The following is a 25,245-nucleotide window of genomic DNA, read 5'->3' as shown; positions in this document are numbered from 1 at the left end:
TGTTACTGTGGCCCTGCTCTGTGTGTCTTTAAATTATTAGTGGGGTTTTTCCTAAAATTGGTCAGCCGTTGGACTCACTGCATACCCTATAACTGTATAGCAGACCCTCTCCTTTCTAATGGGAACATGTCGTACCTTGTTACTGTGGCCCTGCTCTATGTGTCTTTAAATTCTTAGTGGGGTTTTTCCCAAATTTTCGCAGCCCTTGCAGTCACAGCATGGGCATTACCACTATAGGAGACCCGCTACTTTATAATGGGAACATTTTTTTTACTGAGACCCTCCTCTATGTCTCTTCAAAGGGGTATTGGGTTGCGTCCAAATTTTTGGCAGCCCTTGCAGTCACTGGATACGCAATAACAGTATAGGAGATCCACTTGTTAATAATGGGAACAACAAAGCATAGACGGGTGATGGCTCTCTAACAATAGCGAGGGAGACTGCTGGCCTTTTAAGAATAGTAAGTGCCGTCTGATGTCCCTGTAGAAATAGGCTTTATGACTTTCAGAGTCCCTCCATCATAAGTAAAAAAGGATGTGTCTGATGATGTGTCACACACCACATTGTCAGATAAGGTTGTAAAATGTTAAAAAGACATTTCCCGGTGAATGCATTTGTCTTAAAAAATAACGTAAAAAAATGAAACAATAGGATCTTTCTTTAGTATAAAAAACAGCGTCACCAATTTAACCTCAATGTAATCACATTGTTCAGCTCATGCACCTCCTCCTCCATCTCCGAAATGATCACAAGCTGACAGCACTGCCGCACTGCCTTGGCCAAGCGGCAACAGGCTGTGCTGAAGATAACATGCTTAATGCTTAATTGACAAACAGCCCAGCGCTGCAGAGTTGTTGACAGATGTAAAACAGCAGCCTGATCTGTGGCTCTCACCGCTGAACATACAGCCAGGCATGGTAGTGTGTGACAATGGGAGGAACCTGGTGATGGAGAAATGACAGCCGGGTAGATACGGTTTCCCTGTTGCCAGCCCTTTCACCGAGCTAAAGAATATGGCTGTGGTGAAATACAACTCCCACTGAGAAGCTGTTTCAGATTGAAAAACATTGTGCCCACCGGAGGATTTGATTCTGAGGGTTAACCTTTCTCACTCGCTCAAGAGCCCCATAGCAGCTGCAAAGTTAGCGCTGTCATGAACTCTTCTGAGGTAGAAGCCAATGCACACCAGAGGATTCTCTGGTGGGACCGTCCAACCCTGCTGAGAAGCAGTCCTGGCTAAGAAAAGTGTGTGGGAAGTTTCCCGGACACTCTATGGCTGCTTTTTTACCTTTTTTACTGAGGAGGAAACACATGCAAATACGGGGAGAACATACAAAGTCCTTGCACATGTCGTCCTTGCTGGGATTTGAACCCAGTATCCCAGCGCTGCAAGGCTTCAGTGCTAACCACTGATCCAATGTGCTGCCATTCACCCTCTAATATCTAAACAGGCTGGAGAAACTTGCACCTACTGCCACTCTATCTTCAGCTCCTTTGTGAGAAAATGTATTTTTGCAGCCACTCAGTCTACCAAATAAAATTCCTGAGAAGGAACTTGTTGATGGCTTCGCTACTGGTACTGGGGGCAGTGCTAATACCATGGCGTCGTACCATAGTTTGCTGGAAATATTCCAGGCTGGTAGGAGGCAAGCAAATTCCCACAGAAAAGTACCAGGAGTAATGTTCAGGGCACATTTCAAGTGCAAGCAGCTTTAGAGGACTTCCTGGAAGAAATGACACGCAGGGTAGATATGGTTTCCCTCTATGCCAGTCCTTTCACCGAGCTAAATACAACTCTCAGTAAAAAAAGCTGTGGACTGGCTCCGTACCGTCCCTGGCCACATTCACCTGTCCACGTGTTTGTGGTTAGGCAGTCCTTCCCAGTAAGTGCACTGGGGAGGGCACGGGTAATGTTGTGGGACCCGTGCTTGTGGAAGGCGGAGGTGATACCGGGAAATATAGTGGCGGCTGGGGACCGAGTATGGATACCCAGCCGCCGGCTGCATGAGGTTGTGAAAAGCTTCCGCTTCCAAGAGCTTAAAAAGCCATATTTCAAGTGCAAAAAGCTGCCCAGAAATCTGGCAGTTTAGTGTTGTGGCCTGTGGGTGGGTGGGTGGCTGGCTGCATACTTGCACTTGCATTCCAAGTGACAGAAAACTAAGCAGATGGTGGCCTCTATCATCATCATGGCCTCACCTCGGCACTATGAACTCTCCTGAAGGAGAAGCCAGGGCCCGCCGGAGGAGTCTCCGGTTCTCTGGTGAACCCGTCCAACCCTGCCGGAAAGCAGCCCTGGGTAAGAAAAGTGTGGGGGAACGTTCCCGGACACTCTATGGTTACTTTTTTAATGTGGATCGGCCATGCTTATGCATGTTATTTCTCAAAACGCATTACAGATCAGGCCATTGTCCAACTCTGTATTCAAGAAATTAAATGCGCAAAGAAAGATGTGTGTAGTGCCGGCGTCCCTGCCCTCTGCTAGGCAGGGACGCTGTTCCCCTCACCGCTCTGCTCCGTGCCCGGCGTCCCTCTCCCGCTCTGCTGGCAGCGCGCGCTCCTTCCCGGCCACTGTGCTTAGGGCGCGCGCGCGCCCTCCCTCCCTCTTAAAGGGGCCGCGCGCGCCGTCCTAAGGAGTCCCCGGCCAATGGCCGGAGGACTTTACCATATATAAGGCACCTCCTCCAAAATGGAGGTGCCCGAGCAATGTTGTTGCACCGTTCTACTCTGCTTCAGCCCTCAGGTCCCGTTGCCAGTTACCTGCCAGTTACCTGCCAGATTCCTGCCAGCTTGCTGTCCTAATCCTGCCTGATTTCCTGTTACCTGCCTGCCTGCCTGAGGTCCGACGGTCTGCCTTACAACTCCGGTCAGTCTGTCTAAGGACCAACTTGCCCGCTCACCTGGGAGCGCACATCAGCTACCTGCCTGCTTGCCTGAGGTCCGACGGTCTGTCTTACAACTCCGGTCAGTCTGTCTATGGACCAGCTTGCCCGCTCACCTGGGAGCGCTTCTCCGCTACCTGCCTGCCCGGAGGCTCCGCTGTCACGTGCTGTGACCACCAGCTATTCCAGACTCTTGCCCGCTCACCTGGGAGCGCTTCTCCGCTACCTGCCTGCTTGCCTGCCCGGAGGCTCCGCTGTCACGTGCTGTGACCACCAGTTATTCCAGACTCTTGCCCGCTCACCTGGGAGCGCTTCTCCGCTACCTGCCTGCTTGCCTACCTGGAGGCTCCGCCGTCACGTGCTGTGACCACCTGCTATTCCAGAGACTCTCGCTTGCTCACCTGGGAGCACACATCCTCCATCTGCCTTGCTAGCCTACCTGGAGGTTCAGCCATCACAGGTCGTACCTACCCTTTACCTAGAGACTGCCCCGGTCACTTGCCGTGACCTCCAGCCCGTTCTTCCAGAGACTGCCCCGGTCACTTGCCGTGACCTCCAGCCCGTTCTTCCAGAGACTGCCCTGATCACTTGCCGTGACTTCCTGCCCGTACACCCAGAGACTGTCCCGGTCACCTGCTGTGACTGCCTGCCTGGTCGCCACCCGCTCCCTTACAAGGACCGCTCCCTTGTATAGTAGCCCAGAGGTTCCGCCTCCCAGACCCGTTACAATGTGTGTGTGTCAAAGCACCACCGACAAGTGAGAGTTGATGTTGGACGGGCTGCCATTGCTTCTGCAACAAGCTCAATTACAGGACTTCCTGGGAGAAATGACACGCAGGGTAGATACGGTTTCCCTCTATGCCAGTCCTTTCACCGAGCTAAATACAACTCTTAGCAAAAAAAGTTGTGGACTGGCTCCGTACCGTCCCTGGCCACATTCACCTGTCCACGTGTTTGTGGTTAGGCGGTCCTTCCCAGTAAGTGCACTGGGGAGGGCACGGGTAATGTTGTGGGACCCGTGCTTGTGGAAGGCGGGAAATATAGTGGCGGCTGGGGACAGAGTATGGACACCCGGCCGCCGCCGGAATGAGGTTGTGAAAAGCTTCTGCCTCCACGAGCCTTAAAGGCCACATTTCAAGTCCAAGCAGCTGTCAAAAATTTGGCAGTATAGTATTGCAGCCTGTGGGTGGGTGGGTGGGTGGCTACCTGCATACTTGCGCTTGCATTCCAAGGAATGGGGTAGGGACAACTGAGCGCTGCAGTGGGACAAGGACGTGGACGGTGATTGTTGCAAGTTTGCAACGACAGGTGCATGGCGGGAGGCATCTTCGCATGCACCAAGGATCATTTATGATGGGCACACTTTTAGGCAGTGACCTGGGAGTCAGAGATGCTTCCAGAGGTCTTCTCCATGCTGTTCCCATGTCTTTTCAGCACTGTATGCATGTGTCTGATGATGTGTTACACATCACATGGCCAGATAAGGTTGTAAAATGTTAAAATGACATTTCCTGGTAAATGCATTTGTCTTGGTTGAAAGCAATTCATAAGTGCAAAAACGCATCAAAAACACTACGTGTGAACATAGCCCAAGTTGTGGAGGAGTTTTTTTGTTTTTGGTTATTTGTTTTGCCTTATATACAAGTCATTACCCTGGAAAGGATGTTCCTTAACATATTTCGCAGGAAAATCCATTTTGGTTTCGTTTTTGTATGTTTTATTGTGAGTCCGTAAAAGTGGTGTAATAATCTGACCACGTTGCTGACAGCAGTGATCTGGGAGTCAGAAATGCTTCCAGGGGTCTTCCCCATGCTGTTCCCATGTCATTTGAGCACTGTTCCCATCGATTTCGGCAATTTTTAGGCCCTCTGCAGACCGCCGTGGGGAGCCGCCTGAAAAATGCTCGAGTTTCTCATAGACTTACATTGGGCTCGTTGCTCGGGTCCAGGACCCGAGTATTCCAATTTGCTCGACCCGAGCAACGAGTACCCGAGCATTTTAGTTCTCGCTCATCACTAGTAAGCAGTTTTTTAGCTCAGTATTTATAAGCCAAAACCAGGTGAGGAACAATCAGAGAAAAGGTATAATAGACACAAGTCACCACTTCTGTATTTATCACCCACTCCTGATTTTGGCTTACAAATACAGATGTAAAATACTGACCAAATACGGAATGTGTGCTTGTGCAGATAAAAGCACTAATGAAACTTGTCTACAGTCATGGCCAAAAGTTTTGAGAATGACACCAAAATTATATTTTCACATGATCTGCTGGCCTCTGGTTTTTATTAGTGTTTGTCTGATGTTTATATCACATACAGAAATATAATTGCAATCATATTAAGAGTACCAATAGGTTATATTGACAGTTAGAATGAGTTAATGCAGCAAGTCAATATTTGCAGTGTTGCCCCTTCTTCTTCAAGACCTCTGTAATTGTCCCTGGCATGCTCTCAATCAACTTTTGGACCAAATCCTGATTGATAGCAGTCCATTCTTGCATAATCAATGCTTGCATTTTGCCAGAATTTGTTGGTTTTTGTTTGTCCACCCGTCTCTTGATGATTGACCACAAGTTCTCAATGGGATTAAGATCTGGGGAGTTTCCAGGCCATGGACCCAAAATCTCTATGTTTTGTTCCATGAGCCATTTAGTTATCACCTTTGCTTTATGGCAAGGTGCTCCATCATGCTGGAAAAGGCATTGTTGGGCGCCAAACTGCTCTTGGACGGTTGGGAGAAGTTGCTCTTGGAGGACATTCTGGTACCATTCTTTATTCATGGCTGTGTTTTTAGGCAAGACTGTGAGTGAGCCGATTCCCTTGGCTGAGAAGCAACCCCACACATGAATGGTTTCAGGATGCTTTACAGTTGGCATGAGACAAGACTGGTGGTAGCGCTCACCTCTTCTCCGAATAAGCTGTTTTCCAGATGTCCCAAACAATCGAAAAGGGGATTCATCAGAGAAAATGACTTTGCCCCAGTCCTCAGCAGTCCACTCCCTGTACCTTTTGCAGAATATCAGTCGGTCCCTGATGTTTTTTCCGGAGAGAAGTGGCTTCTTTGCTGCCCTCCTTGAAACCAGCCCTTGCTCAAAGAGTCTCCGCCTCACTGTGCGTGCAGAAGCCATTCCTGAGCAAGCTCGGCACTGCTGGTAGTCCGATCCCGCAGCTGAAACAGTTTTAAGATACAGTCCTGGCGCTTGCTGGTCTTTCTTGGGCGCCCTGGAGCCTTTTTGACAACAATGGAAGCTCTCTCCTTGAAGTTCTTGATGATGCGATAGATTGTTGACTGAGGTGCAATCTTTGTAGCTGCGATACTCTTCGCTGTTAGGCCATTTTTGTGCAGTGCAATGATGGCTGCACATGTTTCTTTAGAGATAACCATGGTTAACTGAAGAGAAACAATGATACCAAGAACCAGCCTCCTTTTAAAGTGTCCAGTGATGTCATTCTTACTTAATCATGACAGATTAATCGCCAGCCCTGTCCTCATCAACACCCACACCTGTGTTAATGGATCAATCACTAAAACGATGTTAGCTGCTCCTTTTAAGGCAGGACTGCAATGATGTTGAAATGTGTTTTGGGGGTTAAAGTTCATTTTCTGGGCAAATATTGACTTTGCAAGTACAGTAATTGCTGTTAAGCTGATCACTCTTTGACATTCAGGAGTATATGCAAATTGCCATTACAAAAAATGAAGCAGTAAACTTTGGAAAAATTACTATTTGTCTCATTCTCAATACTTTTGGCCATGACTGTATGTGTACTTGAAAAATAAAATCTGAATGAGGCCTAAGAGTAGTTTCACGCAGCTTTTTTAGTGAAAAAGTATTTTTGTGGTGTGGCAGCCAAATATTGAGTTGAAGTCAATATGAAAATATAAAACACATTACAAACTGCATTTTTCAGTAACTTTTTTCAGACAAGCCACAAAAAATAAATGACGTTTATTATAAGCCAAAATAATGTGCAAAAAAAAACCTTTAAAAAAGAAATCTAAAAAAAGTAGTATTTGATAATCACAAGGATATGTAAATGCAGCCCTAGGGCTCAATCAGACGAATGTATTAAACGTCCATGTGCTGTCTGTGTACAAAAGTAATAGCATGAAGACAGCACACTGACCAATACAAGTCAATATTGTAGTTCATATGAATGGAACAATGGTGTAAAAGGTCACGGCATGCATATTCATCAATCACAGAATATGGATCAGACTCGCCCATTATAAGTCAATGGGCGCGTAAATAACGGATCACATACCGGTTACATCCGTATCATGCATTTTTATGGATACATTGCAATTACTGAGATGGGAAACTGTATTTGTCCTGTATTTATTAAATTGTTCATGTAAAAAACATGCAGTACAGATGGACAAAATGGACATAAGGATTGCATATGGACATAAAAATTGGACACGCAGATGACAATACGAATGAAGAAATCTCTATTAGTTTTGTTTTTGCATATGTAAAAACATATGAAGCTCCGATAATAAAAACTGACAGTGACCAGACTGATGTAAGTTTTTTCTGGACATAAAATGATTTTGCATATGCTCATGGGCACCCGCTGTTAGCTGCAGGGGATGGTTTGGGTATGGGAGCTACAGACAGCTAAACATTGACAGAGCTGGAGGGTATGACTGACTGGCTACTATTCTGCTACATTTTTCATATCCCTCACACATTTAGAGCTCATACAGACGTCAGTTTTTCTCATGCGTGCTCAATCATTTTTTTTTCACACATGTCCATGTATTTTTATGGACCACACAAAGTCACAGAGACTTGTCCGATATTTATCTGAGTCATGGATCAAACCAACCAAGTCTATGGGTCCGTGAAAAAATGTAACAAAACTTGACAGCAATGTGTGTGCTGGCTACTTTTCACGGACTGTTTGATAGGAAAAGTTTGAGAAACCTCCATAAGTTCCTTTTTTCATGGGAGAAAAACTGATGAAACTCTGATGGCAAAAATAAACACTGACCAAATCTGATCCAAAACACTGATGAAACCCAGACCGTTTTTTGCGTGTGAGAAAAATCACTGATGTCTAAACGAGCCCTTACTTGCTCCTCCTTATTTGTCAGTACTGCTTTTAAGGGCTCATTCAAATGTCACTGTTTTTTTTTTCTCAACCAAAAGAAGATGGACCAATTTTCATCAGTTTTTTGGGTCAGATTTTTATCAATTTGGTCAGTGTCAATTTTTACCATTAGCGTTTCATACGTTTTTCATGTATGCAAAAATAAAACTGATGGAGGTTTCTCAAGCGTCATCTATGAGTCAATGAAAAATGAACAGTACATAGATCCAAGTGCTATCCGATTTTTAAATGTAAAAAATCCCTGGAGTGGTGCTTTAAGGCCAGGGTGATATGACTGTTGATTCTCTCATTGGAGAGAATCGGGTTCATTATGCTGACACTCTGATTAGAGTGTCATCAAGGTGTGATCCAGTTCTCTCGGAAGAGAGAACACTGTGAGGGGAAGATGGAGAAAAAAAATTCTCCATCTTTTCCATTCTGTGAGTCCATGGAAGTTGGACTGCAAAACAAATGTCATCCTAGTGCAGTTTGATGTTTTCCATGCACCAATAGACTTCAATGGGTGTGTGGCATCCGATATCAGAGTGAATTCGTGCATGCTGTAATTTATCTATCAGTGAAATAATCAGTCATAAACTCTGCCTTATTGAATAACATTCGTTCAAGTGCTATCCGATAAAAAATCAAATAGCATGCGCCTGATGAATACGCCGGTGTGGGTGAGCCCTAAGCCTAAGTTCCCACTATGAACATTTGGTGCATTTTCTATGTTGCAAATTTTTTGTTCATTAAAAGGCAGCGTATTACAGTTCCAGAAAACCGGATAAGCTATATATAATTCCCATGCTCACTGATCTGTTTTATTTGACACTGTGGACATTGACCTGTATTACCTTTTTGAAATCTGCAGCATGTCAGTTTCTTTTGCAGTAAATGTATGTTTTATTTGCGGAATATCCCATATACTTGAATGAGATGAGAAAGATCGGTACATAAAACTGCATATGCGTTTCTGCAACAGAAATTCAGTGCAATCGCATGCAAGCCATACTTGACGTTATCAAAATTTTTTTACAAAATCAAAATAACAGAACATTTCCAAAATTACATAGTTTTATTTAAAATATACGAAAAAGAGCCAAAAATCACTACTCAACCTAAGGGTTGAAAACTAGTGATGAGCGAGCATGCTTGCTACTGCTCGATGCTCTCCCGAGCATCTCACTACTCGAGATGCTCGGTGCTCGCAGAGTATTTCCGGGGTTACTCGGCGGGAGCTCGGGTCCCCTCCCTGCATGTTTGGAGCTCTTTAGAGCTCCAGTCAACATGCAGGGATTGCCTGCCACTCATTGTAATGCCGTAGCCATGTTGGTTGTGGCATTACAGTGATTGGCTGGCTGCATAGTGTCATCGAGTCTATATCAGACCTGTCGCCGCCATGTTCGTCACAGTCACTCCGGAATTAGACAGTGTAGGGAGAGGTGCTGCGGTGTCAGGGAGAGATTTGCTTGTGCATTAGGTAGTGTAGGGAGGAAAACCGTACATTACACATATCCATCTTAACAAACAGTCCTTTTGAGGACTAACTAATCTATCTGCAGAGATATCAGGCAGGCAGTGTATACAGGCAGGCAGGGTGTATAACAGACTGCAGTGCACATAGGACAAGAGGCTCCATTCCAATTCTGCCTTCTGCTGCTGTTAGATATTTCTATACAAAGGGCCAGGTCTCAGGGGCCAGGAATACTTTTCTTTGGATCTTAATCCTCATTATTTGCTTAAAAAGCAATCCCGAGAACACCGTTTTTCTGCGCCATTTGCTTGTTGGCACTGCAGAATCATGCCAGGTCCTTTCCATATTACAGCGCTAGAAATCCAACTATTCAAAACTGTGTTTTCTCCGTCAAACAAATCACATATACGTTGTCAGAAAATACTGCCATTTCTGGCCTCCATTAAAAAGTTCCTTTAGTGTGTCAGTGAAGCAATTCACAGCAGTTTGCTGTTCAAACTACTTACCTACAGGCCAGGTATTTAAAACTCTGTTTTCTCCGACACACGGATGACATATACGTTGTCAGAAAATACTGCCATTTCTGGCCTCCATTAAAAATTTCTTTCAGTGTGTCAGTGAAGCAATTCACAGCAGTTTGACACGGATCACATATAAGTTCTCTCCAAACTCAGTCATTTGTAGTGAGCGTGGAAGATACTGTCTTCCATTTAAAATGGGCAAGGCACGGGGAACTGGACGTGATGGTAATGGTGCATGCAGAGGCCGAGGACAAGGCCGTGGGCAAGCCGAAATTGTGCCACAACAAACACCCACATCTTCTCGCCTGACCTTCCTGTCCCAATTTCTAGGGGACAGCAGAACACCACTATTGAACCCAAAGCAGTGTCAAAATGTTGTTGGTTGGATACCGGATAATACTTCCAGTCACTTAGCCACCACCACCACCCTGTCTTCCACACGGTCAAGTCTCAGTAGCCGTGAGTCTGGACCGCATATTCCTCACCCTGATCATCCTTCCTCCCACCATGCCGAGTGCCCAGAGACAACTGATCCCACACTTGGACACTCTGAAGAGCTGTCCACTTTTCCATTTATAGATTCGGGCTAGTGTTCAGCGAGCAATAAAATGCTCGGGTGATCGAAGCTCGGGCCGAGCTCACCGTGATACTCGGGTGCTCGACCCGAGCAACGAGCCCAATGTTAGTCTATGGGAGACCCGAGCATTTTTGCGGCGGCACCCCCGGCAGTCTGTAGAAAGCCTAAAAAGTACCCAAAACGATAGTGACAGTGCTCAAAAGACATGGGGGCATCTTGGGGATCGCCCCTGGAAGCATTTCTGACCCCCAGGTCACTGCTGTCAACAACGTGGTCAGAGGTATTAAGCCACTTTTACGGGCTCACAATAAAACGTTCAAAAACGAAACTGAAACGGTTTTCCTGTGAAATATGTTAAGGAATTTCCTTTCCAGGGTAAAGACTTGTGTATAAGGTAAAATAAATAACGAAAAACAAAAATACTCCTCCACACCTTGGGCTATGTTCACAACTATCATTTTTCATGCGTTTTTGCACTTTTGTATTGCTTTCAACCGTGACAAATGCATTCACCGGGAAATGTCATTTTAACATTTTACAACCTTATCTGGCCATGAGCTGTGTGACACATGCATACAGTGCTGAAAAGACACGGGAACAGCATGGGGAAGACCCCTGGAAGCATCTCTGACTCCCAGGTCACTGCCTAAAAGTGTGCCCATCAGAAGTGATCCTTGCCGCATCAGAAGATGCAGACTTGCAACTATCCCCGTGCAAGTCCTTGTCCCAGGGCAGTGTTCAATTGTACCTCCCCCATTCCTTGCAATGCAAGCGCAAAGATGCAGCCAACCACCCACCCACCCGCAGGCTGCAATACCATACTGCTAGCTTTCACTTAAAATGGGGCCTTTTAGTTTGGAGGAGGCCGAAGCTGGCCACTACCTCATGGCTGCTTCGGCGGCCTGGTATCCATACTCAGTCCCCAGCCGCCCGGCGGCGGGGTGTCCGCATTCGGTCCCCAGCCGCCAGGGGACGGCCGGGTGTCAATACTCGGTCCCCAGCCGCCCCACGGCCGGGTGTCCACACACAGTCCCCAGCCGCCTGGGGGCAGCCGGGTGTCCATAATCGGTCCCCAGCCGCCCCCAGCATTGGACGAGTCCACCAGAGAACCAGACTCCACCGGTGGGCCCTGGCTTCTCCATCAGGGGAGTTCAGAGTGCCAAGGTGAGGAGCATGATGATGATGATAGAAGTTAGCATCAGCTTTGTTTTCTTGGAATGCAAGCGCATGTATGTAGTAGCGGCTAGGCCTGAGGTGGTCAGCATTTTGGCGCATATCCTGTCTCCTCCGAGGATTGCTGGATGTTTTCCTGCTACTATCCCAGTTCTATGACTCCGGTTAAAACAAAGCTTCAGGTGATGAATGATGGATGAGGTGGTGGCAAAGGAGAAAGAGCAGGAGGAACAGGGACCATTCACATCAATATCAGGCCAGTCAACCACACATGTCTTGTAGGGTATGTTTCTGTACCAAAAGGAGCGGTTCGGCTACACAGTTATAGGGCATACAGTGAGTGAAATGACTACCAAAAATTTCGAGGCACTCCCATGCCCCTTGGAAGTGACATGGAGGTCAGAGGGCCTTAACTAAAACGTTTTTTCCATTTATAGCAACTGGGTCTCCTGTACACTGTTGGCCTAAGCAGTGAATGGAAGGCTTTCCAAAAATTATGAGGAACTGCAATGCCCCTTGAAACAGACGTGGATTACAGCATACTAAAAACCTTCTACCCATTATTGGGGAGTGGGTCTCCCTTAGTTTTCGCCTTTGCATTGAAAAGCAAAAGCTGACTAAAATTAGGGGGAAATGCAATGCCCGTTGGAAGAGTCGTGGAGGTTAGAGGTAATTAAAAACAACATTTCAATGCCCCTTGGAAGAGCTGTGGAGTTCAGAGTGGTTTAAGAAGACGCTTTTAATGCCCCTTTGAAGAGACGTGGAGGTCACAGTAGCATAACAAGACGGTTTTAATGCCCCTTGGAAAAGTTGTGGAGGTCACAGTAGCTTAACAAGACGGTTTTAATGCCCCTCGGAAGAGACGTGGAGGTCGCAGTAGCTTAACAAGACGGTTTTAATGCCCCTTGGAAAAGTGGTGGAGATCACAGTAGCTTAACAAGACGGTTTGAATGCCCCTTGGAAAAGTGGTGGAGGTCGCAGTAGCTTAACAAGACGGTTTTAATGCCCCTTACAAGAGCCATACAGTACAGCATCTTAAAAACATTATTCCCATTATTGGGGAGTGGGTCTCCAATAGTCTTTGCTTATGCCTTCCAAGCAAAAGCTGCCAAAAATTAGGACGGAGGAACTTGCAATGCCCCTTACAAGAGCCATGCAGTACAGCATATTACAAACATTATTGCCATTATTGGGGAGTGGGTCTCCCATAGTCTTTGCTTATGCCTTCCAAGCAAATGCTGCCAAAAATTAGGACGGAGGAACTTGCAATGCCCCTTACAAGAGCCATGCAGTACAGCATATTACAAACATTATTCCCATTATTGGGGAGTGGGTCTCCCATAGTCTTTGCTTATGCCTTCCAAGCAAAAGCTGCCAAAAATTAGGACGGAGGAATTTGCAATGCCCCTTACAAGAGCCATGCAGTGCAGCATATTACAAACATTATTCCCATTATTGGGGAGTGGGTCTCCCATAGTCTTTGCTTATGCCTTCCAAGCAAAAGCTGCCAAAAATTAAGACGGAGGAACTTGCAATGCCCCTTACAAGAGCTATGCAGTACAGCATATTACAAACATTATTCCCATTATTGGGGAGTGGGTCTCCCATAGTCTTTGCTTATGCCTTCCAAGCAAAAGCTGCCAACAATTAGGACGGAGGAACTTGCAATTAGTGTTGAGCCACCCCCGTAGTGTTCGAGTTCGGTTCGGTTCGTCGAACACCCGTGTGTTCGCCGAACTGTTCGTCGAACTGTTCGTCGAAGACCTTCGAACACCATTAAAACCAATGGCAGGCATACAAAAACACATAGAAACACATAGAAAACACCTTCAAAGGTGTCCAAAAGCTGACAAACTGCTCAGAAGACACAACTAACACATGGAAAAGTGACAAGTACATATAGTCATGCGAAAAGAAAAGAGGTGGAGGAGTAAAAGGAGGGGGAGACACAGATATAGGCATGTCATGCCCTTCTAAAATCCAAAAAGTGAGAAGCCGACACGTTCAGTCCGCTCCTGCCCGTGCCACCTCCGTGTCGCCGGGTTTGTGCTAGAGCCGCGGTGAACCCTGACGGCCAGCCCCCCTCTCCCAATACTGGTGCCTGTCCGCTGGTGGGTCGAGCGAGCCCCCCTGTGGTGGAGGCAGCTCTAAACTTTTAAATTTAAATTGTCTCTCTAATTTGAATGAATACACTTTAAATCCATTTACAAGGATCTATTGGAGGGCAAGTCTCATGCCAGCAGCCGCGTAATTCCAGCTCCAGTAGCGTCCACTAAAGCTGCTGCAGTTAAAAAGCTTTTATAAGGATCGAGCTCGGCTGTCCACCGCAAGGCATCCTACTGCGAGTCCCAGCCCCTATGCCTTGGGGTGCCTCCTGATGCTCTTCACTGAGTATCCCGTGGTCCCGAAGCATTTCCTTTGAAAAAATTAAGTGTCCAAACTACAGGTGGTGTAGCTTGCTTAACAGCCGGGATAATCCGCTGACTAGCAGACACTGCTACTAGGCACAAAGTATTTCCTGGGCTAGATGCAGTTAAAAATTTGTAATTAGATACTCTCGTTGGATGCTGAGAAAGCATTCCATAGAGTCTCCTGGCACGCCATATATGATTCTCTTAAAAAGCTTGGGGTAGGGGTCTAGGGGACCCTTTTATAGCCAAAATCACGGCCCTGTATCACAATACGTCACCTAGGCTGAAGATAAATGGAACTGTAGCACCCTAAGGGCTCGGTTGCTACAGAGGTATTGCACCTCACCCAGAGGTGTGATATCTCACTCTCAGGTAAGGATGGAGTGTGGATCAGGACCCGACACCTGCATGCATTACACCACATTGCCGTGGGGCAGGGCGACCAATATGCCTCTGAGATGGGCACGACAGTCCCTGTCCCTGGCTGGAGTGGGGGGAGGGAACACTGAGGAAGGGGAACCCTGTAGTGCAGGAGCAGGGAGGAAGCAGTTCCTGGGTGCATTGAGAAGGGAGTATAAAAGGTGGGCACCATCTTAGTTCAGTGCAGAGAAGTCTGAGCAGAAGTAGCAGGGAGCAGGGGCTCTGCATGAGCTCTGCTCCGGAGGCGGGCCTAGTAACAGAGGCCCAGGCCTGGAAGAGGGAGAAGGAAGGAAGAGGAGCGGAGAAGGCTCCAGGAACGAGGAATGAAGGGATCCCAGGGGTGCGGACGGGCGAGTCGCCACCGCACGCCCGAATCCACCTGCGTGGAGGGGTCAGGCCAAAGGGAGAGACCGGTCCCCGAAACTAGTGGAGGCAGGAAACGACCCTCAGCTAGAAACCGGAGGCTGTGACATTTTATGTGGCGCAGCCCCTCGCTACACCCGCTAGGAAGGCACCACATAGGGTCAGGGAAACTGGCGCCAAGTTTACCAAGAGGAGGCCCGAGGCAGCCGGACAGAAGGGTTGGTAAGAAAGGCCAGACAAAGGACACACAAAGGGGGTCCTGTGAAGCGCTCCAAAGTTATCTGGGAGTTGTCTGAGCCCCTCACCTGGTTAGCACAGTACGACGTGGGCAGCCGTTACCTGCAGACGTGGTCTGGATAATAAGAACTGTGAGTAAAGGCCCTGGACTGCATCACTGACTCCGTGTCGTTACTGCTGCTGCCCTGCACCATCACCCCCATCCTCCGCATACACTGCCCTGAGGCTATACTCCTCCCGTGGGGAGTTATGCTACGCTCTGCTGCACCCACAACACCAGCCTCAGCGGTCTGCCCTGCAGCGGCGGTTCACTCTGACCGCAATCCACGGGTGGCGTAGTCGGACATTTAAACATCAAAACCACATAAATAGTTCCGCCACTGGTTTGACCACCCTGAGCCACGGAACCGGGTCGCCGCCACGAAGACTACAACCACCAGCATCCACCAAAAAGGGTCCGGCTCCGGGTGTCCCAAGGCCCAGGGGGTGCATCAGAACATTTTCATCACCTTTCACAATCACCAATGGGACAAGGCAGGGATATCCTCTGTCCCCTCTCTTATACATCCTAGTGACGGAGCACCTGCTCTCATCAATTCGCCATAACCCCAATATTAGGTGGATTGAGGTGGGAGGCACCGAGTACAAGTGCTCTCTATTTGCTGATGATGTCCTAGTATATATCACTCAATCACATATATCCATCCATGCTGTTATGGCTGAAATAGATCACTTTGTTACATGGTCAAATTTTAAAATCAATGCAGCGAAGTCTGAGGCCCTCGATGTCTCCCTCCCCAAATCCATATAGGATTCCATCCAGTCCAACTTTCCCTTTGCCTGGCCCTCACAGGGTATCAAATACTTAGGAATTCCTATTCATAGAGACCTCTCCCATCTATGTTATCTTAATTTTGGGCCCTTTATTGAACAACTCCATACAGACCACGGTTGGCAAGTTAGAACTGTAAGATTCACTACGTGAACCACTGGTGTTTTATGGAAAAGCACATGTACACTGTGTTCCAAATTATTATGCAAAAAGTGTTTAGGAGTGATAAGGGAAGAATTTGTTTGTTTGTCAGTTAAACTCATTGATGGTGATGTGTGTCAGGGCTCTTTATATCACTGTAAGCAATTGCAGACACCTGTGCTAATTAGTTTGGCAGGTGTGTCCAATGAAAGGCAAGACTACTTAAGAAGGCTGTCTCACATTATTAAGCAGCCTACATTTTCTGCCAAAATGGGAAAGAAAAAGGATGTGTCGGCTGCTGAGAAGCAACAAATTGTGGAGTGTTTAGGTCAAGGCATGACTACAATCAACATTGTGCGATGATCAGGATGAAGTGTCTTGGCAATCAAGAAGTATGTAGCTGATGCACAATACACACGTGTGCGTGCTGATAAGGGCAAATTGAGGACTCTTTCCTACAGGCAATTACGTCAGGTTAAAAGAGCAGCGGCAAAAAAGCCTTGTCATAGCAGCAGACAAGTTTTTGAAGCTGCTGGTGCCTCCAACGTCCCCCGAACAACAAGATGCAGGGTCCTTCAGAGGTTTGCAGCTGTGCATACGCCATCCTGTCGACCTCCTCTATCCACTTCACACAAGCAGAAACGGCTCCAGTGGGCTAAACATTACATGAAGACTGATTTCAAAACTGTTTTGTTCACGGATGAGTGCCGTGCAGCGCTCGATGGTCCAGATGGATGGAGTGGAGGATGGCTGGTTGATGGACACCCCACGCAAACACGGCTACAGCGCCAACAAGGAGGAGGTGGAGTAATGTTTTGGGCTGGAATCATGGGGAGAGAGATTGTCGGCCCCTTTAGGATCCCTGAAGGCGCTAAAGATGAACTCCATAATGTATGTGGATTTTCTCAAACAGCACTTCCTGCCATGGTTCAAGAAGAAGAACTGTGTATTTCACAGCAAGATCATTTTTTTGCATGATAATGCACCATCTCATGCTGCACATAAAACATCTGCATCTCTGGCTGATATGGACATAAAAGGGGACAAACTTAAGGTGTGACCCCCATGCTCCCCTGACCTCTACCCCATTCAGAACCTCTGGAGCATCATCAAAAGGAGTGTCTATGATGGCGGGAGGCAGTTCACATCTAAGCAACAGCTCTGGGAGGGTATTCTGTCCTCATGCAAAACAATTGAAGCAGAAACCATCCAAAACCTGACAAATTCAATGGACGAGAGAGTTCAGAAGCTCCTTTCGAACAAGGGGTCCTATGTGAAAATGTAACATCACCTAGAATAAAGTTTTGAGTTGAAAACTGTTTGATTTCAGTTTCTAATAACCTGCTAATGCTTATAATTTGAAAAATGACAATTTTTTTGGTCTTTATTAAAATAAAAAGGTTGATCGAAAAGTTTGGGGGATCTAAGAGTGTGGCAACCCAGTAGTCATGATTACTTCGAATTCTGACAATATGAGGGTCATGTTGCAGGTAGTGCAGCAAGAAGGCACTTATGTGTCTTGCGCATCTCGGAGCCCCAAAATTATTTTCCGGGCTAGATGCAGCTAAAAATTATTATTAATTTTAAATCTGGTGGAGCTTAGTATAGATGGCCTAATAGGATCAGTGCTGCACACTGCTACAAAGCCCAAATTATTTTCCAGCCAAGATACAGATAAACATGATTAGTAATTTGAAAGCTTAAAACGGTTGGTAGGGTGATTTTAACCAATCATCAAGCATTTACTCTGCCCAGGATGACACAGGGGTAGAAAAGTCATTTCGGATCCATGATTTGTTCATCTTTATGAACGTGAGTCTGTCTACATTATCAGTGGAGAGCCGCGTGCGCTTATCTGTCAGCACACCACCAGCAGCGCTGAACACACGTTCAGACAGAACGCTGGCTGCGGGGCATGACAAGATCTCCAAGGCGTAAGTGGCTAGCTCCGGCCATTTATCCAGATTGGAAGCCCAAAAAGAGCAAGGGTCAAGTGACACAGTCATGGCTTCAATGTTTACTTGGAGATACTCCTGTACCATCGTCTCTAGGCGTTGACTATGTGTCAGACTTCTTGTCTCCTGTGGCCTTGCAAAGGATGGGCTAAAAAAGTGGTGAAATGATTCCGCAAAATTGATGTTACCAGCAGATACTGTGGTTCTGTTACGGTTTGAGTGCTGAACACTTGACGGTCCCACGGTTGGCACGTTGGAACTGTGAGATTCACTACGTGCACCACTGGTGTTTTGTGGAAAAGCACATGTAAGATTCTGCAACAGTCTCTGCTGATACTCCTGCATGCGTGCATCCCTTTCTATGGCAGGAATAATTTCGGCAAATTTACTTTTGTACCGGGGATCTAACAGTGTGGCAACCCAGTAGTCAGGATTATTTCTAATTCTCACAATTCGAGGGTCATGTTGCAGGTAGTGCAGCAAGAAGGCACTCATGTGTGTTGCGCATCCAGGAGCACCAAGTCCCTGTTGTGTTGGTGGCGAGGTAACAATCATGCTTCCTTCCTCTGTCCTCTCCCCCCAACCTCGCACAACAGAAATGTGATCAAGGTCTCCCTCATCTGATGAGTCTTCCATCAGTTCGTCCTCCACTTCTTCCTGGGCTCCTGCACCTTCCTCACTAGTTTGGCTGCTACCATGCGCCCTGGTAAAACCATCTCCCCCACCCTCACATGCCTGCTGCCTTGGTGCTGCCGACCGTCTGGACCTTGCAGATGTTAGCCCTTCCGCATACAACTCCTCCTCCTCTACTTCCTCCACCTCCTCTTGTGCCACCACCTGACTCCGAATTCTGTTTAACATGTGCTCCAGCATGTAAATCACCGGAATAGTCATGCTGATAATGGCATCGTCAGCACTAAACATCTTCGTCGCCATTTCAAAACTGTGCAGAAGGGTGCATAGGTCCCTGATCTGAGACCACTCCTCCAGCGTGATTTGCCCCACCTCTGGATCTCGTTGGCCCAGGCTATACGTCAGAACGTATTGCACCAGGGCTTGTCGGTGCTGCCACAGTCGCTGCAACATGTGCAGAGTTGAATTCCACCGGGTAGGCACATCGCATTTTAGCCGGTGAAGTGGCAGGCCCAACGACTTCTGTAGAGATGTAAGTCGCTGAGCTGCGGGATGCGAACGGCGGAAGTGAGCACACAGCGACCGTGCCCTCTGCAGAAGGCCATCTAGTCTGGGATAGTGGGCTAAAAATTGCTGGACAACCAGGTTCAACACGTGAGCCATACAAGGCACGTGTGTGACATTGCCCCGGCGAAGGGCCGCACCCAGGTTTGCAGCATTGTCGCACACGGCCTTCCCTGGTTTCAGGTCCAGTGGAGACAACCATTCATGAAATTGGTTCTCCAGAGCTGACCACAACTCCTCAGCTGTGTGACTCACATTTCCCAGACATTTCAAAGTAAAAACCTCCTGATGACGTTGAGCCCTACTGCCAGCATAGTAAGGAGGTTTGCAGGATCCCTTCTGCGCAGTTAGAAAGCTTGTGGCATGACCAGACAGGCTTTGGGTGCAGGTGGAAGACCGAGAGGAGGTTAAGGAGGCAGAAGCAGTGGAGGAACTTTGACATAAACAGGATTGACGCACAACTCGTGGGGACGGCAAGACTTGGACAGCAGCCCCTTGTCCTGCTGTCACCATAGTTACCCAGTGCCCAGTCAGCGACATTTAACGCCCCTGTCCATGCCTACTCGTCCAAGTGTCTGTGGTGAAATGCACCCTGTCACACACAGAGTTTCTCAAAGAAGCGGTGATGTTGTGTGCGACATGCTGGTGGAGCGCAGGCACACCTTTCTTTGAGAAGTAGTGCCGACTGGGCATCTGGTACTGGGGCACTGCGACGGACATAAGGTCTCGAAAATCCTCTGTGTCCACCAGGCGGAAAGCCAGCATTTCTGTAGCCAAGAGCTTGCAGATGGTGAAATTCAACCTCTTAGCTTTCTCATGGCTAGGAGGAAATGGTCTTTTACTTGTCCACATCTGAGGGACCGAGGGCTGGCTATTGTGCTTAGACGGGGTTGATAAGGGTGTCCCCGGCAAACTGCCGGTCTGTGAGGAAGATGCAGGCGGACATGTTAGGTTGCCTTGATCCAAAGGTGGTGCTATCGATGTCGGACAGCGCTCAACACCAGCTGGTGTTACCACCTCCAAAGAAAATGATGACCTGCCAATCACGCTGGCTGTTGCGGGTAAAGAGGTGGCAGGTCTGCGCCCCAAAACAGGTGTGACTGCTGTCCCCCCAGTCATAGAGGATGAAGAGGCCGCGGATGCACAAGATATGGCAGACGGTGGTTGGCCCGGCCGGCTAGGCCGCATTGTAGCACACTGAGCTTCCCACTGCAACTTATGCTTCATGTCCATGTGCCGGTTCATGCATGAAGTACTCAAACTATGTATTTTTTGGCCTCTACTTAGCTTTTGCTGACAAATGTTACAGATAACACGAGTTGGGTCATCTTTATCGATCTGAAAAAATGCCCAGGCTATGCAAGGCTTAGCACCCATGCGACCTGAAGAGCCACCATGACTTGTGGTGAGAGGCAGAGTTGTGTTTGAGGATGCAGTTGTTGACGTGCTTCCAGTACTACGTCTCTGTCCAGGAAGGCGCAACCTGACCTCGTCGTCACTAGCATCTTCCTCCACCTCCTCTGCTGACCTCATCTCTTGGCTGACTGTGGGTTGACAGTAAGTGGGATCTCCAACCTCATCATCATCACCCTGTGCGTTATCACACCCGTCGTCCTCAGAGCCAACCTTTTCCTGCCCTGACAAAAAACTAAAGTTGTCGCTCCAATCAGGTATTTGAGTCTCATCATCGTCTTCCTCATTGTCTCCACCAACAGGAGTTACAGTTTGGGAATGAGGGTCTACATTATGGTCAGAACCTTCTGCGTCTGGTCCTGGATCCGACTCATAAAGATTCTGGGCATCAGTGCAGATCATTTCCTCGTCTGGATTCACAGAAGCGCTGGAGTCGACCTCTGATTCCCAGGCTATAGTATGAGTAAACAGCTCTGCAGACTCAACCATCTGTTCTACCTCATACTCAGACGGGCAGCTGGAGATTTGGGAGCTGTGAGGAAGCAAGTGCGATTGGGGTGACACCTTTGAGGACTGGAGTATTTGTGATGTTGAAGTTGATGTGGAGGAGAGCCCACTTAAAGGAGCACTTGATATCCGTTGAAGCACCTGCTGTTTTTGTGCCTCATCTGGAATTAGTAGCGATTGGCGTGGCCGTAAGAAAGGGATCTTATCACATTGTTCGCTAAAAGAAGTAGACATTTTAGTTTGGCTGGAAGATGGTCTTTCTTCTGCAGATGTTACTATTGCTTTAACACCTACCCCACGGACACAACCTTTTTTCCCCTTCCCAACACACCTATTCCCCTTTCCACCAGCAGCAGGCCTTTTTCCACTCATTTTGGTGGTTAACTAATTCACAACTCTGGAGTTGTTTGCACAAAAAAACAATGGATGGGAACCGAGCAGAGCTGAGTGGCCAAACTGTGGTATTAGGCCAAAACTATTGGCTGGGTTAGATGCAGAAAAAATTATATTCGATTTGCAACCTGATGGAGGTCAGTATAGATGGACTAATAGAACAAGTCCCACACACAGCTAGAAGCCCAAATATTTTTTCAGAGGTAGATGCAGAAAAAAATTATATTCAGTTTGCAACCTGATGGAGGTCTGTATAGATGGATTAATAGAACAAGTCCCACACACAGCTAGAAGCCCAATATTTTTTCAGAGGTAGATACAGAAAAAAAATTATTTTTAATTTGAAACCTGATGGAGGTCAGTATAGATGGACTAATAGAGAAAGTCCCACACACTGCTAGAAGGCCAAATATTTTTTCAGAGCTAGATGCAGAAAAAAATTGTATTCAGTTTGCAACCTGATGGAGGTCAGTATAGATGGACTAATAGAACAAGTCCCACACACAGCTAGAAGCCCAAATATTTTTTCAGAGGTAGATGCAGATAAAAATTATTTTTAATTTGCAACCTGATGGAGGTCAGTATAGATGGACTAATAGAGAAAGTCCCACACACTGCTAGAAGGCCAAATATTTTTTCAGAGGTAGATGCAGATAAAAATTATTTTTAATTTGCAACCTGATGGAGGTCAGTATAGATGGACTAATAGAGAAAGTCCCACACACTACTAGAAGGCCAAATATTTTTTCAGAGCTAGATGCAGAAAAAAATTATATTCAGTTTGCAACCTGATGGAGGTCAGTATAGATGGACTAATAGAACAAGTCCCACACACAGCTAGAAGCCCAAATATTTTTTCAGAGGTAGATGCAGATAAAAAATATTTTTAATTTGCAACCTGATGGAGGTCAGTATAGATGGACTAATAGAGAGAGTCCCACACACTGCTAGAAGGCCAAATATTTTTTCAGAGCTAGATGCAGATAAAAATTATTTTTAATTTGCAACCTGATGGAGGTCAGTATAGATGGATTAATAGAACAAGACCCACACACAGCTAGAAGCCCAATATTTTTTCAGAGGTAGATGCAGAAAAAAATATATTCAGTTTGCAACCTGATGGAGGTCAGTATAGATGGATTAATAGAACAAGACCCACACACAGCTAGAAGCCCAATATTTTTTCAGAGGTAGATGCAGAAAAAAATATATTCAGTTTGCAACCTGATGGAGGTCAGTATAGATGGACTAATACAACAAGTCCCACACACTGCTAGAAGCCCAAATAACACACTCCCCCCCTAGACCTGCCAAGAGAGGAACCCGTAAGGGAACCGCATCCCGACAAAATCCTAGTAGGACGTGACACACGTGAATAAGTGGACACACAGTGACAAAGAAATTAAATAAATAGTGAAGGTTTCACAGTATAATACTGCCCGGACCTTCGACCGGGAATTGAAAAATTCCCCATCCTAAGGCCAGAAGGCCCGGAATAAGGGTGTGTGCGAAGAAAGAAAATTTGAAGTGCTTGTGCAAATGTGCCATAAACTCAAGTGGGGTTCCCAATCCCAGTGAGTTAAGGCACCCCAGGGTCACCACTCCTGGGGCACTTCACACTTCGGGCTTTCGATCTTCCCCGGCCCAATGGCGTCGATCCTGGGGGGCCATGCTTTCCACCAGATGACTATATTAGCCACCTGGCGTACTAACAAGCGCCTAAACCCCAGTGTGCATAATGTATCAATCTACTAGGGCGGCCAACATCCAAAACCGCCTTTTCGAAAGATACTACACTTGATCTTAGCCAAAAGGCCGAGAAGCGATAACCAGAATTGGTTTCAAACTACGGAGCCACCCAAGGATCCTGAAAAGTCTAGATGCAGAAAAAAATTATATTCAATTTGCAACCTGATGGAGGTCAGTATAGATGGACTAATAGAATGATGCTATGCCCAAAAGATTTTACTTCACTAGGTGCAGTAAAAAAATTGGTATTCTATACACAGGTGGTATATCTTGCAACACAGATAGGCTACTCCACTGACTAACACACTCTGCAATAGGCCAAAAAGGATTAGCTTTGCTAGATTCAGCCAAATGCTGTGAAAAAAACTTGCACAGCACTGGCACAGACCTGCCTGGCAAAAACTGATAGGAACTGATGTAACCTAGTCCTGAAAAGGACTGCAATTACAATTAGTCTTTACTCCCACAATCTATCTATTTAAGAGCACAGACCTGCCTGATAAAAGTCGTAGGAAATGCTGTAACCTAGTCCTTAAAAGGACTGCAATCACAACTATTCCCTACTCCCAAGCTATCTGTAGATTTGTGCGAAAATTGGCTTGAAATTAACAAGGTATAGCGCACACAGCAACAGCGGTGCCGTCTAACACGCAGCTGCAGCAGTGAGAAAATGGTGGCGACGGGGAAAATGGCTTGGTCTTATAGGGCAAGGACATGTGACATACACTGCCAATGACACATGCCCTTGCTTGTGTGAAAAACAGCAGTTCGCTCCGTGTGTGCGCTGCTGATAGGCTGACAGACTGCACCTCCCCACTGCAAATGCGGGAAAGAGAAAAAAAAATGGAGATCTTCATTATTCCTGCAGAGATCCATCCCCTGCCCCTCCCCCCACCCCGCTGTACACTCAAACTGCGTATTAACATTAATTTTCATCATTACTGAGAAAAAATCCAGTTATGATTTTGGTGCACGAACAGTTATCGAACATAACCTCGAACAGCCGAATTTTTCTCAAATCGTTCGTGTTCGCCGAACGGCTCGAACACCGCCCAAAACAGCTCGAATTTGAGATTGGCAAACAGTTCGAGTAGAACAACGCTCATCTCTACTCAGGAGCAATTGCACAACAAACTGTGCGGTCCATTTTTTCCTAATTAGACCTGTAGGGATTTACTCACTTTTAGGCAGCTGGTAGCATTCACACAGGCACGTAGTTTTTGGCTTAACAGGGAGGTTTATTGAAGTGCATAAACTTCCAGCAGAAAGGAAAATAAACAGCCCTTTTCTGGAATAAAGGAATAAAATAAACAGTCCATATACAAGGCACATGATAAGTGTCCAACTTTCTCTCAAGTTCTGTCAGAGAGACCAGAACTAATAGGTCTTTTGACCTCTCCTCCCAGACACAGACTACAGTCTCTCACCTGTGCAGCAATCTTGACACTTCAACTGGTTCAGTTTAGTCTGCAACAAATGGTAGTCTGCAGCTTCCAGCAGAATCTACACACTGATCAGTTCCCCAGTACACTGCACACCAGTGGAAGGTAGGTGAGGTAGAGGTAGGTGGAAGGTCCTTAAAGATGATTTCAGGGAATTCGGCTGCAAGCTTAAAGCAAGGACCTCCAAGGTGGTATTCTCTGAAATACTGCCTGTACCATGTGCCACGCCAGAGAGGCAACGGGAGATTAGGGAGATAAATAAGTGGCTCAGGAATTGGAGGTAGGAAGGAGGGGTGTGGGTTCCTGGAGAACTGGGCCGACTTCTCAGTTGGCTACAGGTTCTACGCTAGGGACGGGCTGCACCTCAATGGGGAGGGTGCAGCTGTGCTGGGCAGAAAATGGCTAAAAGGTTGGAGGAGTGTTCGAACTAGGGATTTGGGGGGTGGGGGGGTATTCATTTTA

The 25,245-nt window shown here is 46.9% G+C and overlaps 1 pseudogene; it reads right to left on the bottom strand.

Moving 5' to 3' along the window:
- Positions 1 to 23,327: 23,327 nt before the first annotated feature.
- LOC141151233 (U2 spliceosomal RNA) lies at positions 23,328 to 23,419 on the bottom strand (annotated as a pseudogene).
- Positions 23,420 to 25,245: the final 1,826 nt, after the last annotated feature.

This window comes from Phyllobates terribilis, unplaced genomic scaffold, assembly GCF_046119375.1.
Source record: "Phyllobates terribilis strain yellow unplaced genomic scaffold, ASM4611937v1 Scaffold_5__5_contigs__length_657084704, whole genome shotgun sequence".
Lineage (NCBI taxonomy): Eukaryota > Metazoa > Chordata > Amphibia > Anura > Dendrobatidae > Phyllobates > Phyllobates terribilis.
Note: the sequence above shows the minus strand (reverse complement) of the source record. Positions and strands in the feature narration are given on the sequence as shown.